This window comes from Spermophilus citellus (genome assembly GCF_964194105.1).
Source record: "Spermophilus citellus genome assembly, chromosome: 2".
Classification (NCBI taxonomy): domain Eukaryota; kingdom Metazoa; phylum Chordata; class Mammalia; order Rodentia; family Sciuridae; genus Spermophilus; species Spermophilus citellus.
The window spans coordinates 180,817,792-180,840,044 of record NC_138183.1 but is presented as its reverse complement, the minus strand read 5'-3'; the positions used below and the strand labels follow the sequence as shown (position 1 = coordinate 180,840,044).

The 22,253-nt window shown below is 34.9% G+C and overlaps 1 pseudogene across 1 annotated transcript in view; it reads right to left on the bottom strand.

Annotated features, from left to right (window-relative positions):
- Nucleotides 1-6,309: 6,309 nt before the first annotated feature.
- LOC308641697 (calcium/calmodulin-dependent protein kinase type II subunit gamma-like) overlaps nucleotides 6,310-22,253 on the bottom strand; it is a 62,143-nt pseudogene continuing 46,199 nt past the window's right edge. Inside the window, exon 3 of the transcript in view lies at nucleotides 6,310-7,793. The product of the transcript in view is annotated as a calcium/calmodulin-dependent protein kinase type II subunit gamma-like (transcript). The remainder of the gene's footprint in view (nucleotides 7,794-22,253) is intronic.

Here is a 22,253-nt window from a genome sequence, read left to right as displayed (position 1 = left end):
AAAAAGTCTAGATCTGCAAAGTCTTATGCAAATGATTATTATTAATCTTGATATTGTGAGATTTGCTTAGAGCAAATTCAAGTAAAAGGACTCACACTTAAGCAATTGCCTCTTTCATTTTAGGCAGAAAATCCTTGAGAAAGCAGAGTCTTTTATCAGGGATGGGCAGGGCAGACCTTCAAAGAGATGAGAGTAGAGTTTGCTCTTTACTGATGTGGTGGATGGAGTAGGGCAGTCTAGGAAGAAAAACATGAGCAAAGGCAAAAAAAAAAAACAGAAGGAATATCATGTTTTGCATTTGAACTACTTACACCTGAACAAAGATACAACATCCTCAGAAGAAATGATGGCTACGATGAGACCAATCAGTTATCCACTCCTGAAAAGTTGCAGCTGTCATGTACAAGGCCCTCTGGGTTTGATCCCCAGAACTGAAAACAAGCAAATAAGCAAAACAAACAAACAACAACAACATAAAACAAAGCATAGAGTATTGGGGAGAACTGGAGAAATAGAAACTCGCTCACTTTGTGGGTGGGAGTGTCAATGTGAGATTGTTATTTGGCTATATCTAGTAAAGTTTAACATGTTTAATTCCACCTTACTCTTCCATGTAATATTTGTTGTTGTATTGATGGCAATACTGAGACAATTGAAAACAATTCAAATATCTGTCACGGAGGATAAATATGTGAATTGTGTGATCCTTTCTTCTATGAAATGTATACAACAATTAAAATTAATTAGAACTATATATTAGCATAGCTAATTAAATCTCAGAACATGATATTCAATGAGAAAAGCAAATGCAAACTGATTTGTCCAATAAGATGGTATTTTTGTAAAGTTTGAAAGTGAGAGACCAGTGTACCATATTGTTTGTAGAGGTAACCTATATGGTAATGTCTAAAAACATGTTTGAATGTGGCAACTTTTCCAGGGAGAGAGTGAGAACAGACCAGGAAGAAGTGTCAGAAAGTCTAACTTTAATTCTTTAAAATAATCTACTAAGAGAGACCATTAACTTACAAAAAGTGGGTCGGGGGAGGGAGGAGGGAAACGTGAGGGAGGTATTGAGAAAAAAATTGATCAAATTATGTTTTGTGTACAAATAAGCTACAATGAAACCCATCATTTGGTCTAAATAATATAAACCAATGAAAAAATATTGTGCAGGTATGCAGGTTAATATATGGATTCTTTGTATTTTATTTGTGTTGGAATAGTTTACAAAATAAATTTGGGAAGAAATTTAGTAAATGATTTTTTAAAAATATGAGTCCTTTGTTCTTTGCTTTACATTTCTTATTTCTGTTCCCCAGAGACAAATTAGTAGACATATTTTTGGTATTTATGGCCATATTTTTAAATACTGTGGTTTTATTATTTTTATAATATAAATTCAGACTTTATCTATTTTCCTCCTGTGGTTAATGTTTAGCTTTCCCCACCCCATATCTATTCCTCCCATCCTTTTTAAAATAGATTTCACAGTTTAAAATTAATTCATATTCAGTGTTTATTATGATCATATAAATATTTTAATGGATGAGCCCAGTAATACTCCTTTATCTTTGCATGTCTTTTATTCTACCTGTAGTAACTTAATGAATTATGTGTTTATTTAATGATTTTTCTATATAACTACTGGTAATTTCCTGCAGTTTTCTCAAAAGATTTATAGAGTGCCCATTTATAAAATTTCCAAATGCTTTGATAGACAAAATAATCACATTCTCTACTTCCCTAAACACTCTCCTATTGTCAATCTGTATTTTTCTGCTCTAATACAAATTAGTGCCTCTGTAAGCCTGTTTTTTGCCTCTTACAGGAAAATTCCTCTGCCCCAATCTTTCATAGAACTCTTATTCTTGAACTCTTCAGCTTTCCTTCCTCTAGATTAAAACTCCTTGTGTGGTGGAACAAACAGAAGACATAGAGACAACCCACATAGTTCAAGTCATTTTATAGTAGATAAAATTTGCATAAATTGTAGATAAAATTTGCATATATGATATAACTTTTTACCAAATGGTACTGGGAAAACTGGATATCAATATATAGAAAAGTAAATGTAGAACCCTATCTCTCACCCTGCAAAAAAATCAAATCAGTTTGGATAAAAGAGTTAGGAATTAAACCACAAACTTTGCAAATGCTAGAAGAAAACATAGGGTCAACAACACTCCATGATATTGGTGAAGGCGTTGACTTCCTTAGTAAGACCCTTAGAGCTCAAGAAATGAAACCAAGAGTCAAAGTTGGATGCTATCAATTTAAAAAGTTTCTGAACAGTAAATGAAAAGATGAAGAGAGTGAAGAGAGAGTCTACAGAACAGGAAAAATTCTGCCAGCTACTCTTCTGACAGGAGATTAATATCCGGAATTTATAAAGAATGTATTCATCATAAAACTAGAAATGGAATCAAGATATGGTCCAGCAATTCCTCTCATTTGTATTTATTCCACAGAACTAAAATCAGCATACTCTAGTGATACAGCCACATCAATGTTTATAGCAGTGCAACTCACAATAGCCAAGTTGCAAAACCAGTCTAGGTACCCACAAACAGATAAATGTGTTAAGAAAATGTGGCAAGTATACATAAATGAACTTTATTCAACCATAAAGAAGAATGAAATTATGCTATTTGCTATAAATGGGTGGAAATGTTGAACATTATGCTAAGTGAAATAAATGTCAGACTCAGAAAATCAAGGCTTGAATGTTGCAGTCTGGCTGGGCACAAATCACAAGCCACTGAAGCAGGAACAAACTTTATTTCTGAACTCCACCAGCACACTCCACACAGGCTCCCAGGAACTTTCCCGAATGCCACGCGGCTCCTCCAGGAACCAGCAACCAGAAATATCCCTCCTCAGGCACTTCCCCAACCAATGGGAACTCTCCGGGAATCCCCGTGAAAGCTCAAGCGGAACTCATCGGGAACTCCGCCAGAACTCAAAAATCATCATCTTAATGGATCGCTAGCGTCACCTCTCAACCACTACTTCTGGCAAAAATGCCATGTGTCATCCCTACTCGGTTGTGGCCCTCAACACTTGAATGTTTTCTCTCACATATAGAAACTAGAGCAAAGTAGAGGACAAAATGAGGGTAGGAGTAGATATCAAAAGATAGAAGGAAGACCAGTGGAGCAGAAGAAGGAGATTGAGGGGAAAGAAGGAGCTATGGGAAAGGGGAAGACATACTCAATGAATTTTACAAAATCATACTGTGTCCACGTATAAACATATATCCCAGTGAATTCTATATTTATGTATTTATATAAAGCACCAATTAAAAATAGATTAAACAAACAAAACAAATACCAGTAGAGTAGAAGAAGGGAATAGCAGAAGGGAGGAAGTGAGGGATAGAGGAGGCACCAAGGACTGAAATGCGGGAAATTATATTCCATGTATATATGATTAAGTCAGAAAGACACACTATTATATATAACTATAATGTGTTAATAAAAGATTTAAAAAAGTAAAAAAAAATAGGACTGGGGTTGTGGCTCAGTGATAGGGCACTCACCTGGTACATGAGGGTTGCCTCCTCAGCACCACATATAAATAAATTAAATAAAGGGTTTGTGTCCACTTACAACTAAAAAATCATTTTAAAAAAGCAAAAAATATTTTTTGATAATTTCTTCTCCTGTATCTTGTCTTTTCTTTAACTTCTGTTAATTAGACAATAAGCATCTTGGATCAGTGCTCAGATTTTCTAAACATTTTTTTCTTCAGTTGTATATTTTATTCCTATTTATGAATATTTTCTAAATTTTTATCTTTTAACACTTGATGAACTTTTATTTTTAATATTAACACTTTATTTGTTCTTCTTTGGTATATAGTAGATACATAGTAGACTATATTTTGACGTATTATACATACATGAAGTATAGCTTATTAAGATCCCATACTGAAGGATGCACATGATGTTGAGATTCACTGTGAGGTATTTGCTAGCATAATTGCAGCCATCTTTCTTTTCCCCACTCCCGCTTTATTAATAGTCTTCTTATTCCCAAGAAATAGAAACTAGCCTGAGATAAAACCTACTGGTCCAGAGATGCCCTGGTCTCTCCCTGTTTTCTCATTGAGAGATAGGAGACAGCTTACCAGACCCTGAGATGGGGGGGTACTGGTTTCCCTGTTCTCTCCTTGAGAAGATAAAGGGACATGCTGGTTTTCTTGTTCCCCCTCTGAGAGAAAGGAAAATTGCTTGTCTTTGTTCCCAAGAAACAAATTGTTTCCACAAGATCAGGGATACTTGCAATGTCATTCAGGATTAATCCTGCCTCAAACCCGTGGCCATGATTCTAGCCTATAAAAAGTACCATGCAAGGGAGAGTTGCTTCGGGGGCTACAATCACATCACGGCCCCCAAAGTTCCGTCAGAGTCCTTGACTGTTTCTCCTGGGTCCATGGGGATCTGAGGCTGAGTTCACCTCTCCAGGGCTGGTGGGTAAGTCTAACATTGTTCATGCCAGGATGGGTGTCACACAGACGCCTGTCTTCTTGCAAACCCAAGGGCTGTAAGTGGTTTTAAAACACCTCATGGTATGGATTTTTATTTTATTTTTTTTTAACTGCACAGAGCAGCCCGTCAGACTTCTGACAAATAAATCCGCTTCTTATCCCAGGTATGTGTGGGATTAGTCCTGTGCCACTTTTCTTTCAGTATTCATATTCATATATGAACATAGGAAAGTTATGTCTGATTCATTCCATTGTCTTTCCTATTCCTGTCTTCCCTCCTTTCCCTTTATTCTTTGTCTAATCCACTGCACTTCTATTGTCCCACTGTCCCCATTGTATGTTTGCATCCACATATTAAAGAGAACATTCAACCTTTGTTTTTCCTTTCTTACTTCACTTAGCATGTTAGCCTTCAGACCCATCCATTTACCGCCAAGTGTCATAAAGTCATTCTTTTTTATGGCTGAGTCATATTCCATTGTGTATATAAACCACATTTTCTTTATCCATGCATCTGTAGAAGGGAGCCTAGGTTGGCTCCATAGGTTATCTATTGTGAATTGAGCTACTATAAACATTGACATGGCTGTGTCACTGAGGTATGCTGATTTTAAGTCTTTTAAGTATATACTGAGGAGTGGGATTACTGGGTAAAGTGATCCTTCCATCCATGTTTTCTGAGGAATCTGCACACTGATTTCCAGAGTGGTTGCATAATTTGCAATTATACCAGCAATGTTTGAGTTTACTTTTTCTCCCACATTCTCTCCAACATTTATTGGTATGAATTCTTGATAATTGCCATTCTTACTGGATGTAATTAATGTTTGGTTACTTATTTGGTGACTTTATAGTCTTTTAATAAGCGCAATGCAATAAACTTTCCTCTTAGAACTACCTTCATAGTGTCCCAGAGGTTTTGATCTGTTGTGTCACTGTTCTCATTTACCTCTAAGTATTTTTTTATTTCATCCCAGATTTCTTCTTCTATCCTTTAGTCATCAATAGGGTGTTATTTACTCTTCAGGTGTTTGAGTAGCTTATATTTTTATTTTATTGTTTATTTATAATTTCATTCCATTATGATCAGATAGAATGCAAGGTATTAGCTCTTTTTTTTTCTGTTTGCTAAGAGTTGCTCTGTGGTCTAGAATGTGCTGTATTTTAGAAAATGATCAATGTGCTCCTGAAAAGAAAGTGAATTCAGTCATTTATGGATAAAATATTCTATGTATGTCTGTAAAGTCTAAATTATTAATTATGTTTTTTAGTTCTCTTTTCATTTTATTTTTAAAATTTTTTCTTTTTAGATATTCGTGACAGTAGAGTCCTTGAAACTCTATAGCTTTTTTATTTAGTTTTTGTTTGAAAGATCTATCCAGTGATGAGAGAGGTATGTTAAAGTCACCCAGTATTATGGTTGTTGTCTATTTGATTCCCCCTTTTTTTTTTACTGTTTCAAGGTTATTTTATTAAATATCTTCAGTAAAAGATTTCATTGTAACAAAGACTACCAACATTCAGAATATACACTATCTTTAAATTATTTCGATGTCATCATGCAAAAATCTGCATGAAATGTCTTCCCTGTCTCTTTCTTAGAGTAAAAAAACACCTCCGTTCAGCAGAGACAGACACGAAGGGTGGGTGGGATGGCTTCAGGCAGGAACATGGATTGGCTTCTGCTACTTTATAATTTAATTGTTTTAAACCTCAAACAAACAGGACTGTTGCTGTCACTCAGATCTTCTAGAGCCGCTGGCTGTGAAGGTTCAACCTCTACCCGGAATCTCCTAATTTCCCTGTGGCTGAAGCTCACTATATCAGTGTAGCAGGGACCCCTGAGCAGTGATATTGGACACTGAGCCACTTGCCATCCTGGCAGTGCCATACCTAGGGTCTCCTCTGACTGGCTGGTGCAAGGCTGACCCTGCCCATCAATGTACTGAGTGAGACGGTTGTAAGCAATGCAAGCTGTGTCCTCCCTAATGGCATGGACATAAGGGTTTAGGATGGTGGTATGGATGGGCTTGCTGTTCTTAGACAAGAGATTCTGAAAGTGAAACTTATAAAAATCCATCCCCTCCAAAGGCCTTGGCTCAAATGAAGTGAGACCTGTGTCACAAATTTCCTTGTAGACCTCAAAGTCCCCATTATTGATGGCTTCAATCAGCTGTTCTGTGATCTTAATGCTCTTCTCTTTTTTTGCACTTTGAGATCCTCATCTTCTGTAGTGGTGTTGCAACTCTCTGTGGAGCTCTTGATCCCATCTGTAGCACTGTGCGCCACAGTGGTTTGTGGCTCCATGGCTGTCTGCAAGGGCATGGTCTCTTGGGTTGGGCTTATGAGACTCTTTTTATTGTTGCTCTGTGGCTTGACACATCAGTCCAACTTCTTGTTCAATAGGCTTTTGGTAACTGTTTTTTTCCTGGAGACAATCATAGTCATGAGGATGGAACTCTTCCATTTTCTCCAGGGGTTGGATTTGCACAAACACTCCACAGTCTCTTGGAAGTACATCATAGAGGCTGTTGTGGATTGTTGGCAGACCTAAGGGTGCTTCAGAGCCTGGTCAGCTGTGGTGTGTTTTGTTGGGTTTATGGTTGGCATCAAGTTCTTTACTTCAGGGGTCACTGTGTCCCATTGATGGGAAAGCAGGCACTTGTGGGACCCGGAAGGAATAGTGATCCTTCTTTATCACCATTACTGGAAGCCAAGGGCCCTTAACAAAGAAAAGCTGAGGGCGTTGAGTGGGCTTACTGCAGGCACAGATATCCACAGGTTTTCTATAGGGATATTTCTTAAAGACCTTGGGGGACAAATAACCTGGGGTGCCAGGAAAACCAAACCAAGCTTGCTGCTCTGGACTTCGATGGTGAGGCTAAAATTAGCCATCTTGATGGCCACACCCTTGCATTTTCTTGTCGGCAGCAAGTTCTCAGGCTTCAGGTCCCTGTGGACAATATCATGCTAGTGGATATTGTTAACATTCTCCAGAATCAGATGTGGGTGGCATCTGCTGCACTGTAGTACTCTCTAGGAACTATGTCTTCAAACAGCTCCCCACCAGTAACCTGGTCAAACACAAGGTGGTGAAACCCTTCTTAAGAAATACTGTCATGGAGGCCCACCATATTTGGATGTTTAAGAAGTCATATCTCAGCATCATGTTCTAGTTTGTGATGATCTCAGGCAGACAACTTCTTGACATTGATGGGTTTTGCTGCATACTCCTGTGTGGAGGTTTTCTTCAAACATCTGCAGACCACAGATAAAGAACCTTTATCAACCTCCTCAAAGAGCTAGTATTTGGTGCAGTGGGTGCAGGTGGTGTGTTGGCCATGCTAGCTGCTGGCAGGCAGAGGTGGTGGGTGCAGAACCGCACCTATGTCAGTGAACAGTCACTGCTGCCTAGCCAGGGATGAGTCCAACAGTACCTACCAGACTTGACTGGGGAGCTGTTTGAGTCTTGAAATTGAGAAAGGTTTATTTTATGTACTTACATGCTTCATTGTTTGGGGCTTAAATATTTATCATTGTTATGTCTTATTGATGTAAAAATTCTTTAAGCAGTTTGAAATGTCCTGTTTCGTCTCTTCTGATTAACTTTAGCTTGAAGTCCACTATATCAGAATAGAAACCCCTATTTGTTTATGAGATCCATGTGAATAATTTGTTTTTCCCCATCCTTTTAACCTTTAGTCTATGGATGTCTTTGCTTATGAGGTGAGTCTCTTAGAGACAACATATTGTGGGGTCTTGATTTTTAATTGATGAGTTTAGGTCATTTACATTCAATGTTATTGTTGAGATATGATTTTTATTCTATGTAATTTTGATTTATTTCTGGTTTTTAATTTGAATTGTTTTTCCTTTGACTATTCTAGTGTAGTTTCTCCCTTTGATTGTTTTATTTTTCCTTTCTTCTTCATGAAATATTTTATTAAGTATGTTTTGAGGTACAGCCTTTCTAGTTGTTAATGCTTTTAACATTACTTTATCATGGAAGGTTATATTTCACTGTCAATTCTGAAGTTTAATTTTACTGGGTATAGTGTTCTTGTTTGGCATCCATTTTCTTTCAGAGTCTGGTATATATTATTCCAAGACCTCCTAGTTTTGAGGGGCTGGATTGAGAAATCAGCTGAGATCCACTTTGGTTTACCTCTAAATGTCACCTGTTTTTTGTCCTCTGGCAGGCTTTAAAATTCTATCCTTATTTTGTATGTAAGGCATTTTCATAATAATATGCCTTTTGTGGGTCTATTGTAATTAGGTAGATTTGGGGTCCTATAAGCATCCTGTATTTGATTTTCCATATCATTCTTAAAAGTTTTGGGAAATTGAAAATATTCTGCATTCTTTTGGTTTGTATCTCTAAGCCTTCATCTAACTTCATAAATCTTACATTTGATCTTTCCATGTTATTCCATATTTCTTAGAAGTTCTATTCTTGGTCTCGTAACATATTTTCTCCATGGTCAAGTTTATTTTCAGGATTATATATTTTGTCTTTGTTGCCTAAAACTCTATCCTCCAGATGGTGTAATTTACTGGTGATGCTTTCCATTGAACTTTTAATTTGGTTTATTGATTCCTTCATTTAGAGGATTTCTACTTGATTTCTTTTTCAGAATCTCCATCTCTTTAATGAAGCCATCTTTCATTTCATGTATTTTCTTACATGTTTTTTATATATTTACCCATCTAGCAGTAAGGATCTCAGGCAGTAGTTTCTACCTTGTGGACTTATAGTGACAATGGATATTTTCCCCATACCTCAAAATGTAGGGAGAGTTAACATTATTTTTATTTCCAAGAGCTACCTTTTGTTCATTGACAATTTGGAGGGTATCTTTTACTTGTTTTATGTATATTGTGTCTTATTTTCTATTATGAAAGCAGCTTTTTTTTTAATTCTACACAAATTATCTACATTTCCTCTGACTTCAGTGTATTGTTTCTTTCTAATTTATTTTCCATTTAAATATCTGGTGATCTTAGTGTTAATGTTCCTACTTAAGAATGAAACACTTGAAGGGTGATTAGAAAATTCCTCTATGTAGGTAGGTTTTGTGAGTAAGCTTCACAAATTCAGGACCTAAATTGGAAGTCAACCTTCTCTGTCAGAGGTCTCCAAATTTTCCTTGGGGTGACTTAGGTTCTCCAAGCTCCTAACTAGAGGATATAATCTGGCTGCAGATGCTCAGTATGAAGACGCTGGAGAAAGTATGTGTACTGACTCCTGGTTAGTCTGTTTTAGTCTAGTACCTCAGCTTTGCTTGTTACTAATGTTTTCATATTGAGTGAATGTCACTGTGGCAGTTTCTCCAGACCATGAAACACGTTCTCCTTCTTTAGGTACTTGTTCGCCAGCTTAGGCGATCAGAAAGGAGTCCTTGATATCTTATTCTTAGGTTCTTTGCTTTACCATGGGCCCCTACCAATACTTGGTGTCTCCTGAAACAGAAACTTCACATCTTCCATCAGTTGTTTTCTCTTCCGTTCTTTGTATTCAGGGGTTTATACTTTGTTTTTCCTTTAATTTTCATTCCAGTGGGGCTTCTGGAGGGAATGGAGAGAAATTCACTATTTAATGAGAGAGATGCAAGGGCAGGGCAACCTTTTATTTATTCAAAGTTTTGGGCAGGAATTATAATGTTATCTGTCATATGGAAGTGTGAGAATTAAATGGAAGTGCTTAGAACAATATTGACACCTGGAAGGTTCTTAGTATCTACCACTATTATTTATTGGAATGATTATTCAACATGCCAAAAATTTCCTACTTGGCTCCATATGCCTATTTATTCAAAAAATCAAAACCCCAAAACCCCAAATAAGATAGCATACCTTGAATTGGAGCATTGCCCAAGATGCTACAACAATATAGGGCACAGAGTAGGTTCTCAATAAATGTTTGCTGATTTTGAATCTGTGGTCTTATTTTCCTTCTCAATTAGTTCCCAAGTCCCTTTGTACACCCCATAGGTCTGCTCAGGAGGACATACATGCTAGCTGTTTCCAAAAGTATTTAGAATTGAACCAAAATGAATTTGTTTTGGGAAATTTCTGAGAAACAGACTACAAATCTTGCCTTAGATATCAATCAATAAAAATAAAAAATAGAATTTTTTGACCAAAATATTAGTGATGCTCCTCCAAAATTAAAGTATTTTAGAGAACACTTTATTTCCACTCTATGAATATCAAACTAATTCAGTCAATAAAATGTTACATTGTATAAGCTGTAGTTCTTTACATTTCATCATTTCTTTGGATAGATTTGTTTCAGGGCTGGTTTCTCATCATAATGTTGAATTTCCTGACTTATATTTAATCTCCTTAGCAAGTTCAAGCCTGTGACAATGGTAAAATATTTACTTTTAAGCTTTCCTGATTTGAAGAATTATCATGATTCCTTCATTTATTTAAAACCCAGATCAGTGCCCAAGAGAAATATTACTTTGTTACGAGTGTTCTGCAGAGAGAATCTTGGAGATATGTACCTAAAAATGAGGACAGGTCAATTGATGCATCTCAGGGTCAAGACAGATCTTACTTTGAAGATTCCCACTAGAAACTCTGTGATATAAGATCAGACAATCTGTGAATATGGGCTTTGTAATCTCAAGTTGCCATAATGGAAAGGAACCAAAGACTGTGTGCTGATGCACATGGGGGTCTCCAGAGTGAAATCCGGAGAAGATCCTCAACTAATCTCTATCAGCATGCATTACATGCCTTCTGCTTCCTCTTTCTAACATATGCAAAATGTAACCCAAGAAATAAATTATAGTGAATTTCAAAACATTTGGACAAGTTTGCAAACCTCTGCTCCCTATCTCATTTTTCTGTGGAACTCTATTTGAAAGCTACTTTAAAATGCTTTCAGAAGTAATCCTCTTGTCTTGACTACTTTTCATGACAAGTTAAGTTTAGGGCAGTTCAGCTGATGCTGCAGAGGCTTATGTTTGGGAGAGAATTAAATAAGATTCATAAGGCTAAATTCTGCAATTTATTAAAACAACCCAACCTAACCCTTTCCTCATGAGCATTTGCAAGTCTCACTAAACTATGTATGCCCTTTTGCACAGGGGAACTCTGTTTCTGAGATTAAATTTGCCTGAGCAAACAGTATGCAGGTAATGGAAGGCTATGATGTCCTAGAAACCTTTAGACTAGATATAACCTCCTGTCTTCTACTTATGGAGTACTTTTTTGGGGATGAAGGAAATAAGCCTTGAAGTTTTATATTTGGAGCCTTTGTTGTGAGAGTCTTTGATGGAACCAAGTCCATTTTGGTCTAATAAAACAACTTAGGTTTTTCTGAGAGAGGAGCTGGATCCTCCCCATGAGTTCCTTGCTTACACTCATCCTGAACAGTAGGACACTGAAAACTCCTTTTGAGTTTCAGGAACCCATCTGACTTTAGGACATGGTGATGGCATTGTAGAATGCCGGCAAAGAGTGAGTGTGCTTGTGGTTTTCTGGATCTCTCCCTGTACTTGGTTGGCAATGTGAAGAAGTGAACTAAAAACTTGAGCAACAAGGCTAAAAGGATGTACTCACTAAGCTATAAATGTTTGTTTAGAGGCATGACAGTTATGCAAAAAAAATTGGAACCCATATTTTCCTTACAACAGACATCAGATATGTGATCTAGCACTTCTCAAGATAGCATTTCCATTAGACTCTACCTACAGGGTCAAGATGGTGTATGAGAAGAAACCTTTGACTATCATAAAGTCAGGTGGCCACAAGTAGCAGAGCTACTTTGCTCAGCAAGAAGCCTGGCCTGCTTTTATTAATGAGGTTAAAAAAATGATTATGTTTAAAAATAAATGTTTAAAGAAACCTAAAGGATGTGATAGTCCTAGTCATAGAGATAGAATGAATAACATCCTATAATTCAAATGAAATAGGAAACCAATATACCTCATTTATTTTCTGACTTTTCTCTTTTCAGAGATTAGTTGTCTTCAAAATTATAGTTTTCATTAATATTATTGGATCATCTTATAGTTTATTATGATCTAAAGGAGTTGAACACTCTGTTTAGTACAAACTTAAAAGTAATAGAGAAACATCCAGAAATATCTCTAAATAAGATTATCTATTTATTTTCAGATTAAAATTGATGGCTGCACAATCAACTTATAGGAATATTTTAGAATCTCTTTAAATGTTAAGCAGTTTCTCAGTCTCTAGAATATTTGCAGTTTCTTTTTATTTTACCATATTTACTATGAGAAATACTCCATTCTTCATGTTTCAAATTATCACTTATGGTTATGAAAAAAAATGGCTTTCTCTATAGATTCCTATTGATGAGTTTATTCTGTAACTAAGGAAAAGCAAACAACATCTTCCTTCCTTTGAAGAAGATTTTATGCTAATAATCAAAAGTTATTCAGGGATTCCTATGGGTTCTCCAAGCACTAAGATCATATGTGCATATGCTCAATATCCCTAATCAATGTGACACTTGAATTAAGCTAATTTATTCAGTGCGAACATGACCTTGAATTATAGAGTAATATTTTAATGTTGTGCTAAAGAACTTTACCTACTAGGAAGAATTGTAATTAAAGTATTATGAGAAAAGGCACTTAATTTGGGTCATTGACTTGTCATTGTTCTGAAAATAATTGGTGCTCTTTGGAAGTCACATAGAAGGTTTCACATTAAAGAATCATTTGGACAAATGGATAACCAGGTACACTTTAGAATAGGAATAAGTGAGGGCTGAAGTCCCTAGTTGTCTTGCTCAACCATGGATGAAATTAAGCAATGCTGAAGATCTAAAAACACCATCTTCTTGAAAATACAAGTTTTGTAGAGATTTAAGATCTTTCTGTTTTTTTTTAACCTCTATTATATACCAGACATTCTTATGCAACAAGCAACTATTTAAAACATAATCTGACAGTCCGAGTTATTTTTAGTGTTTTTATTAATGAAAAAAAATATTTGTATAGTACCACCAGAAGTTTAGTTCAGTTTCAGTATTTGTGGCACAGTGGTTAACCTGGTATGTGCCTATCTCCCCGAAGTTTTCATTTTACTTGGAGAGATGGACATAAAAACAAGCAAATAAGATAGTGTCATCCCTGGGGTAACAGGTAAAACAGAGAGTTGTGGTCATCTCAGTACATTCCAAATGGTAAAAAATTATGTATCCAGGGTAATTACAAATATCTCATTAATTGTAACTTCTATAATTATAAAAATTATGTTTTTTATGAAATACAATATAAATTTGAGAAACACCTTTGAGCTATACCATAAATTTAAATAACATATAAATTCAACTATCCATTTTACTTTATTTTATTTTATTTTTTTTATTGTTGGTCATTCAAAACATTACATAGTTCTTAATATATCATATTTCACAGTTTGATTCAAGTGGGTTATGAACTCCCATTTTTACCCCGTATACAACTATCCATTTTAAACACTCTTTTTAGTCCTCAGATATTTTGTTTAATTTCCAGTCTAGGATGAGGGGGAAAAAAACAAACTTTTTCAAAGGGCCTCACCCAAAAAAATTATGGAAACTCTCCTTTAGAGCTATTGCTACTGAGAAAATTTTACATTGGTCTTTAAGATGCTGTGATTAGTGTCAGTTCCCTACACTGTGTCATAAATGCTTAAGACAGGGACCAAGTCTCTTTTTAATTCACTTTTGCATCAAGAGTGGCTTATACAGTGCTTGTTGCACAGTAAATAATAACTATTTATTGAATGGATGCATGGATGAACAAAAGAAATTGAAATTGGAGGTAGAAATTTCTCAGTTGCATAAATGGTGGTGGCTTGGACTAATAGGATTAAAATTGGGTATCTACAAAAGTGGATAGATTTAAAAGATAGGAAAATATACAGGACTTAAATTTTGCTTAAATAAGGGAATGAGGGAGTAAAAGGCAATAAGGACAGCACTCAGATATATGATCTGAATAGCTTGAAGGATGAGAGTTCCCTTGTTTGAGGCACTCTGATAATTTATATCCCAAGACACCAAATGGACTTTCAAATGTAACCCAAGAACAGTGGTCAGTAACTAGTGAGAAATGAAAGAAGAGAGATTATAAAACTTAAAGAATCAGATATCTTCTGAAAAGTTCTGGAGAATTACTAGGAAACTTCGCCCCTTGATTTAATGAGACATTTAGAAAATCCATTTGTATTTGTTTCCTAGGGCTGTTTCCAAAAATTATCATAAACTTAGTGGCTTAAAATAACAAATGTAATCTCCCACAGTTCTAGAGGTAAGTAATGAGAAACGAAGGTGTTGGCAGGGCCATGCTCACTCTGAAGGCTCTAGAAAAGAATCCTTCCCTCCTCCTTCCAGCTCTTGGTATACCTTGGCTATGGCAGAATAATGCCAGTCTCTGCCTTCTTCTTCACATACATTCTCCTTTCTCAGACTATACCTTCATCAAACAAGGACCTCAACCATGATTAGTTCTTTTAAAGGACGAATAAAGTAGTTAAAATTTTGTCAAGATTGCTAAAAAGAAAAAAAAAATGCAAAAACTTCAGAGATTTTCAAAATTCACTAGAAGTGATATGAATGTTTATGAAAATGACTTGGAAATTTAGATGTGATGAATAATGTTGTAGAAAACGTTAATATTTAAATAGAAATAAAAATTTAAATAAATAGCTGATAATTAAATAAAATAAATAAATTATTCAAATTCTCAACCTTCTTCTTTTAAAACTCTAAGATCTGGATGGGATTTGGTTGATTTTCTCCAAATCTCAAAAGAATAGGTAAATAAATAAATTTAATACAAATATAAATATATAAATTATATAAATATAAAATATAAATTATATATATATATATATATATATTCTCTCAGAAGAAAAAAAGAAGCAATTCTAACTTATTTTAAAAGAAAAAAGAAGCAATCCTAACTTATTTTAAAAGTAATGCAGCCACTAATAGTTTGATTGTCCTTCTGGGAATGTGGTAGGATTGTACTTTCCCATTTTCTTCAAAGTAGGCTTGAGCATGAGATTTATTTTGATCAGTGGAAAGAGACTGAAATAACAGGGCCTTCATTTGGACAACAGCTTTTAGGAGAAAATATTCACGAACAGTGAGAGAATTTTAAAACCAAGTGATTATTCCTAACATTAAATTGGAATGTTAAAATGTAATTTTAATAAAATACACAAACAAATTAATTAACCTGAAACTGAATCAGTAAATATAGAAGAACAAACATAACAGTCTGAGAAAATGTGACAAGTCTTGCTGAAATGATTTAGATAGCAATTTGAGCATGGTGGAACATGCCTGTAACCCCAGCGAACCGGGAAGCAGAGGCTGAAGGATGGCAAGTTCAAGGCCAGTCCAGGCAATTTAGTGAGACTATGTCTCAAAATGAAAATAAAAAACAGCTGAGGATATAGATCAGTGGTAGAGTACTCAAGGGTTAATTTCCCAGTACCACAAAATAAAATAAAATAATTTAGAAAGTAAGACAGTGAGATTTGATGAAAGAAAAATAGATGACTTTACTGAGATAAAGAACACAGAAACAGATTCACCCTAAATAAAAATATCTTTTATGACTGACCTCAACATTATAAAGTCTATGCATGACAAACCTAAATCCAGCATCATACTGAACAGAGAAAAACTGAAAGCATCCTTTAAAGTCAGGAATAGGATGATGATATCCACTCTCACCTCTCCTATGTAATATAGTTCTTGAAATTCTAGCTAGAACAATCAAGCAAGAGAAGAAAATTAAAGGGATTACAAAAGGAAAAGAAGAAATCAAATAATCTATATTTGCTGATGTCATAATCCTGTAGCTAGAAGACCCCCCCAAAAAAACTCTACCAGTAGAATTCTAGAGTAGATAAATTCAACAAAGTAGCAAGATAAAATATCAACTTATAAAAACCAATAGCCACACTCCAATAATGATTCTGGTAAGAAAGAAATCAGGAAAACCATTCCATTCCCTTCAAAAAGAAAATGAAATAAAAAGAAGGCAAACAAACACTTGGAAATAAATTTAACAAAGGAGGTAAAAGACCTACAATGAAAACTATGGAACACTGAAGAAGGAAATTGAAGAAGACCTTAGAAGATGAAAACACCTCCTATGTTTTTGTATAAATAATATTATAAAAATGTTCATACTACCATAAGCAATCTACTTATTGAATGCTATTCCCATCAAAATATCAATGACATTCTTCACAGAACTAGAGAAAAACACTCCTAACATTTATCTGGATGAATAATAAAAGACCCAGAATAGCCAAAGCAATACTTAGCAAGAGTGATGCTGGAACCAGACCCAGTCCCTATCTTTTACTTTGCACAAATCAACTCAAGTGGACCAAAGACCTAATTCTTAAGACTTAAATAAGAAACTTTGCAACTGCTACTGGAATACATATGTCAATACTCCACCGTGTTGGCACAGGTACCACTTCCTTAACAAGATTCCTAAAGTGCAAAAAATAAAACCAAAAATAAAAAAGGGGATCACATGGAGTTGAAAAACTTCTCCAGAGCAAAGGAAATGAGCATGAAGAGAGAACCTACAGAATGGGAGAAGATGTTTGACAGGTACTCTTCCAACAGGCGATTAGTATCCAGAATACAAAAAGAACTCAAAAAATCTTATATGCACACACACCCCACAAATAATCCAATCAATAAATGGGCAAAGGAACTAAACAGACATTTCTCAAAAGAAATAAAAATGGCATTTATATATATATAAATATAAATGCTCAACATTTCTAGCAATCAGAGAAATGCAAATCAGAACTACACTGTGATTTCATCTCATTGTAGTTAGAATGGCAATGATCAAGAATACAAATTATAATAAATGCTGGCAAGAATGTGGCAGAAAATGTGTACTCATACATTATTGGTGGTACTGTAAATTAGCATAACCACTCTGGAAAGCAGTTTGAAGATTCCTCAAAAAATTAGGAATGGAACAACCATACAACCTAGCTATCCCACTCCTTTTCATTTATCCAAAGAAAACTGAAGTCATTATACTGTTGTGATACAAGCATCTAAATGTTTATAGCAGCACCATTCACAATAGCCAAATTATGGAACCTATCCAGGTGTCTGACAAGAGATGTATGAATGAAGAAAATGTGATATATATATATATAAACATCATGGGTGTTTTACTTAGCCATAAGTAAGAATTAAATAATGACTTTCATTGGTAAGTGGATGGAACCAGAGATCATCATGCTAAGTGGAATAAGCCAGACTTAGAAAGTCAAAATTTGAATGTTTTCTCTCATATGTGGAAACTAGAGAAAAATAAGAAGATAAAAGGGGAGGATTTCATGAAAACTGAAAGGTGATCCCTCCAGTAGAGGAAGAGGATTGAGAGGGAGGGAGGGAGGATTAGAAAAAGGGAGGAACTGTGAAATAAAATTGATCAAGTTATGCTATGTACATAAATAGGTATATCACAGTGAACTTCATCTTTATGTGTATGTATAAAGCAGCAATTAAAAATAAATAAATAGAAGGAAGACCAATATAGTAGAGAAGGGGAGAATATAGCTGGAGAATGGAGCATGCAGAAGGGAGGATAAGTGGAAATACTAGGGATTGTAATGGAGTAAATTGCATTCCATGCATGTATGATTATGTCAAAATGAATCCTACTATCATATATAATTACAGTACACTAATTAAAACATTTAAAAATTTGATGTATGACATGGTTTGTATTAAAAGCAACAGTGGAAAGAAAGTAGATGGCTTAATAAATGTCCCTGGAAATATAGAAAGAAATTAACAAACTGGAGAGAAATAAAATTGGATTTCTATGTCTTTCCTTGTATGCAAATGAATTCCAAGTGAACTCAAATGACATAACTGTCGAAGGACAAACCTGATTACTATTATTTATATAGGGAACTATGAATACAAGGAATAGTTTTTTTAATAAGCAAATAGAACTAAGTGTGTGTGTGTATTTGTTATTTGAAAAATAAATGAAATAAAACATTAAAATATTGATAAACGTGATTACTCTGGAGTTTAAATCATCTGTGTGCTCAAGACCCATAAATAAAGTAGAAGATTAATTACAGAATTCAGAAGTTATTTATTTATATTTTTTAAGTTGTAGATGGACACAATACCTTTATTTTATTTATTTATTTTTATGTGGTGCTGAGGATTGACTCTGCTGCCTCACATGTGCTAGGCAAGCTTTCTGCCACTGAGCTACAGCCCCAGTCCCAGAAGATATTTTTAATATATGTAATCAAGACTTAATATTTAGAATATATGCACAATTCTTATAAGTGAAAGAATGCAACATTAACAAGAAACAAAAAAGTGAATTGGGAAGAGGAAACACTGTTGTCTGATAAGTACATGACAAACAATTAGCCTTATCAGTAAGTATGAAAAGAAAAACAATGGGCTGGGGCTGTAGCACAGCGCCAGAGTGCTTGCCTAGCATATGTGAGACACTGGGTTCGATCTTTAGCACCACATAAAAGTAAATAAAATAAAGGCATTCTGTCCATCTACAACTACAAAAAAAAAGAAAGAAAAACAACGAAGATTTCACATTATTAAGCATATAGGCCAATATTAAAAGGCTGAAATACCAAGTTTTACAAGTATATGGAGAATTGGAAGTCTTCATACTTTTCTGTTGGCAGTGAAAATACTTATAACCACTTTTGAGAGTAATTTGGCAATAACTAGAAGTTAACAGAAATGCATACTCTTCAACATAGTAGTTCCTCTAAGACTACTTTTAGATTAGAACCATCTATATATATGCCCATGGACTCTTGTATAAGGATAAGGATATTAATTGCAGAATAATTTGTAAAAACAGAATATTAGAAGCAGTCTAAGTGACTATTAACAGAAAAATGGAAAAACAAATTAAGGTATCACTTATAAAAACTTGAGGAGGCCACCGTGGAGCCATTGGTATGGGGCTTTAAGGGTAGAGGTGAGAGATCTTCTGAAAGGGACCATCAGGTGTTTTATTACAAACTATGTAAAGGGAGGGAGGGGAGGACCCAATGATACTGGGGTTTCAATGAATGAGTTAAAGGAGAAGATTCTCTTAACACATATAGAAAAGGGAGCATGCAAAGTTATTTGGGACATAAAGATTGTTTAAAGATATTTAAATATAATGGAAATACTCCACATTTTCTTCCCACTCCATTCCAATCCAGGATCACTATAGAGTCCTCAGTAAAGCTTTGTGAGTGCTCTTCCTCTTCAAGCAGTACACATGATGTGTATCCAAAACACCTGGGTTTTAATCCCAGTCCTGCTAACATAGTACCAATCTCAGTTTACTCATCTGTCAAATGGGGATAAATACTTAATCCCCAGGGTACTTGTGAAGATAAAGTGTGCCTTGTTCCAGGTTCATTATTATGGTTAGAAATATGCACCAAGCTTTAATCAGAGAGGAGGATGAATTGTTGCCAAGAACTCTAAAGTGAATGGGTTCCTAGTTGATTGCAGGTTTACAGAAAAATGATGAAAATTTCTGGCTTAGACAGTAATGAAGAGGTTCAAAACAGCAATTCCTTTTTCCCACAGAGTAGTAATTTAGTTTGAGCAAGTTCAAGTAGTGGTGAATAATTTATTACAAAATATGCAATATGATGTGCATAATTTAGTCAAATAAAAGCTCATAAAAGTCAACTTCAGGAAGAGACATATTAACTCAGGCTATAGACAGTATTTTTTGCCTTAAAACATACCAAACAAAAGCAAATTCAGGAAACTTGCCAGTCACTTATTTGAGGAAAAGAGCAAGTTTTGTGTGCTTTGAAAGATAATGCTAAGTGAAGTTAGCCAATCCCAAAAAAACAAATGCTGAATGTTTTCTCTGATATAAGGATTCATAGTGGGATAGGGAGAGGGAGCATGAGAGGAATAGACAAATTCTAGATAGGGCAGAGGGGTTGGAGGGAAAGGGAAGGGGCATGGGGTTATTAATGATGGTCATTATTATCCAAAGTACAGGTATGAATTCATAAATTAGTGTGAATATATTGTGTATACAGGCAGAGATATGAAAAACTGTGCTCTATATGTGTAATGAGAATTGTAATGCATTCTGCTGTCATATATAAATAAGAAATAAATTTAAAAAAGAAAGTCTTTATCCTGTAAAATTTAATACTATAATATATTTTGTAAGTAAGGTCACAATATGTTCAAAATATTATATATAGTAAGTACTTTATAGTAAATATGCCACATTTTGAAGTGTGTATGTATGTGTGTGTGCCTATGTAGCTAAAATGTAGAATTTAGTGGAAAAGTATATAGGTAAAAGCCTTTTGAATGATTTAAGACACTAGATCCCTCTTAACATTCATATCCTATGCACAGATAGCATACCTGCAAGAAAACAATCCAAAGAAAAAAAAACTAAAGAAGGTTTATATAGTAAATTTTTAAAAATGTCTCATATAAAAAAGTGATGTACTTCTCTCCTTACAAATATTAGATTGAAAATATTAGATTAAAAATCTCCAGGAAAACCTACCTATGGACCATAAATATTGCATTTACACAACTACATCAATATTTATAGCAGCTCAATTTATAGTAGCTAAGCTATGGAAACAACCTAGATGCCCTTCAGCAGATGAATAAAGAATATGTAGTATATATACACAATGGAATATTACTCAGCCAAAAAAATGAAATTATTGAATTTTGCTGGTAAATATATAAAACTAGAGAATATCATGCTAAGTAAAATAAGCCAGTCCTCCCAAACTGAAGGCTGAATGTTCTCTCTTATATGTGGATGCTAATCCATAACAAGGGAGGGTAAGGAGGGACAGTATAGAAGTTCCCTGTATTAGACAAAGGGAAATGAAGGAAAGGGGTATGGGAATAGGACAGACAATAGAATGAATTAGACATAACTTTCCTATGTTCATATATGAATATATGACCAGTTTAACTTGACATAATGCTCAACCACAAGAATGGGATCAAAATTGTAATGGGTTGCACCCCGTGTATATATACTATGTCAAAACACACCCTATTGTCATATATATATATATATATATATATATATATAACAACAAATAAAAAACAAATGAGACTTTCTTTAGATGTGAATCAATTCATATTAAATTCATTCTTTATGGTTTATAAAACATCTAAGCCCCAAACATAGATCTTCTCAGATTATTCAAAGGCATGAGTTATGAATGTTATAAAAAATCAAATCCCTTGGTTGTGTCAAGGTCTTTTAGGGATGACTTCATTTCTCCTTCACCTAAGCTCTGCTGTCTGGGCTCTAGATCCAGGGAAAACACGGAGCCTGGCTTTCCCATTGGTAGAGAGTTAATTGCACAGAGGGTTTTGATATTCCAGCTTTAATCCCAGAAACTGTGAATAAGAAATCATTTGAAACCCTGCCTTATAGATGAATGTCCAGGCAGGGCAACATAGCTCTGGGTGGCTAGGACTCTTCTGCCTGGGGTTTATACTGGCACATACATGTGATAACATCTAGTTTCTTATCTAGACTTTAGATTTGCATGGAGATTAAAATGATTTTGATCCTCTTGAGCTCAAAGGCAGCAATGATCTGTGATGGTCAGCAGTTACTTTCCTATTTTATTTTTTATTAACTTTGGCTTAATGTCACTAACATTATTTATTTCAAACTCCTCTGGACACATGGCTATTTGAATTTTCAGCACTCCAAAATGTG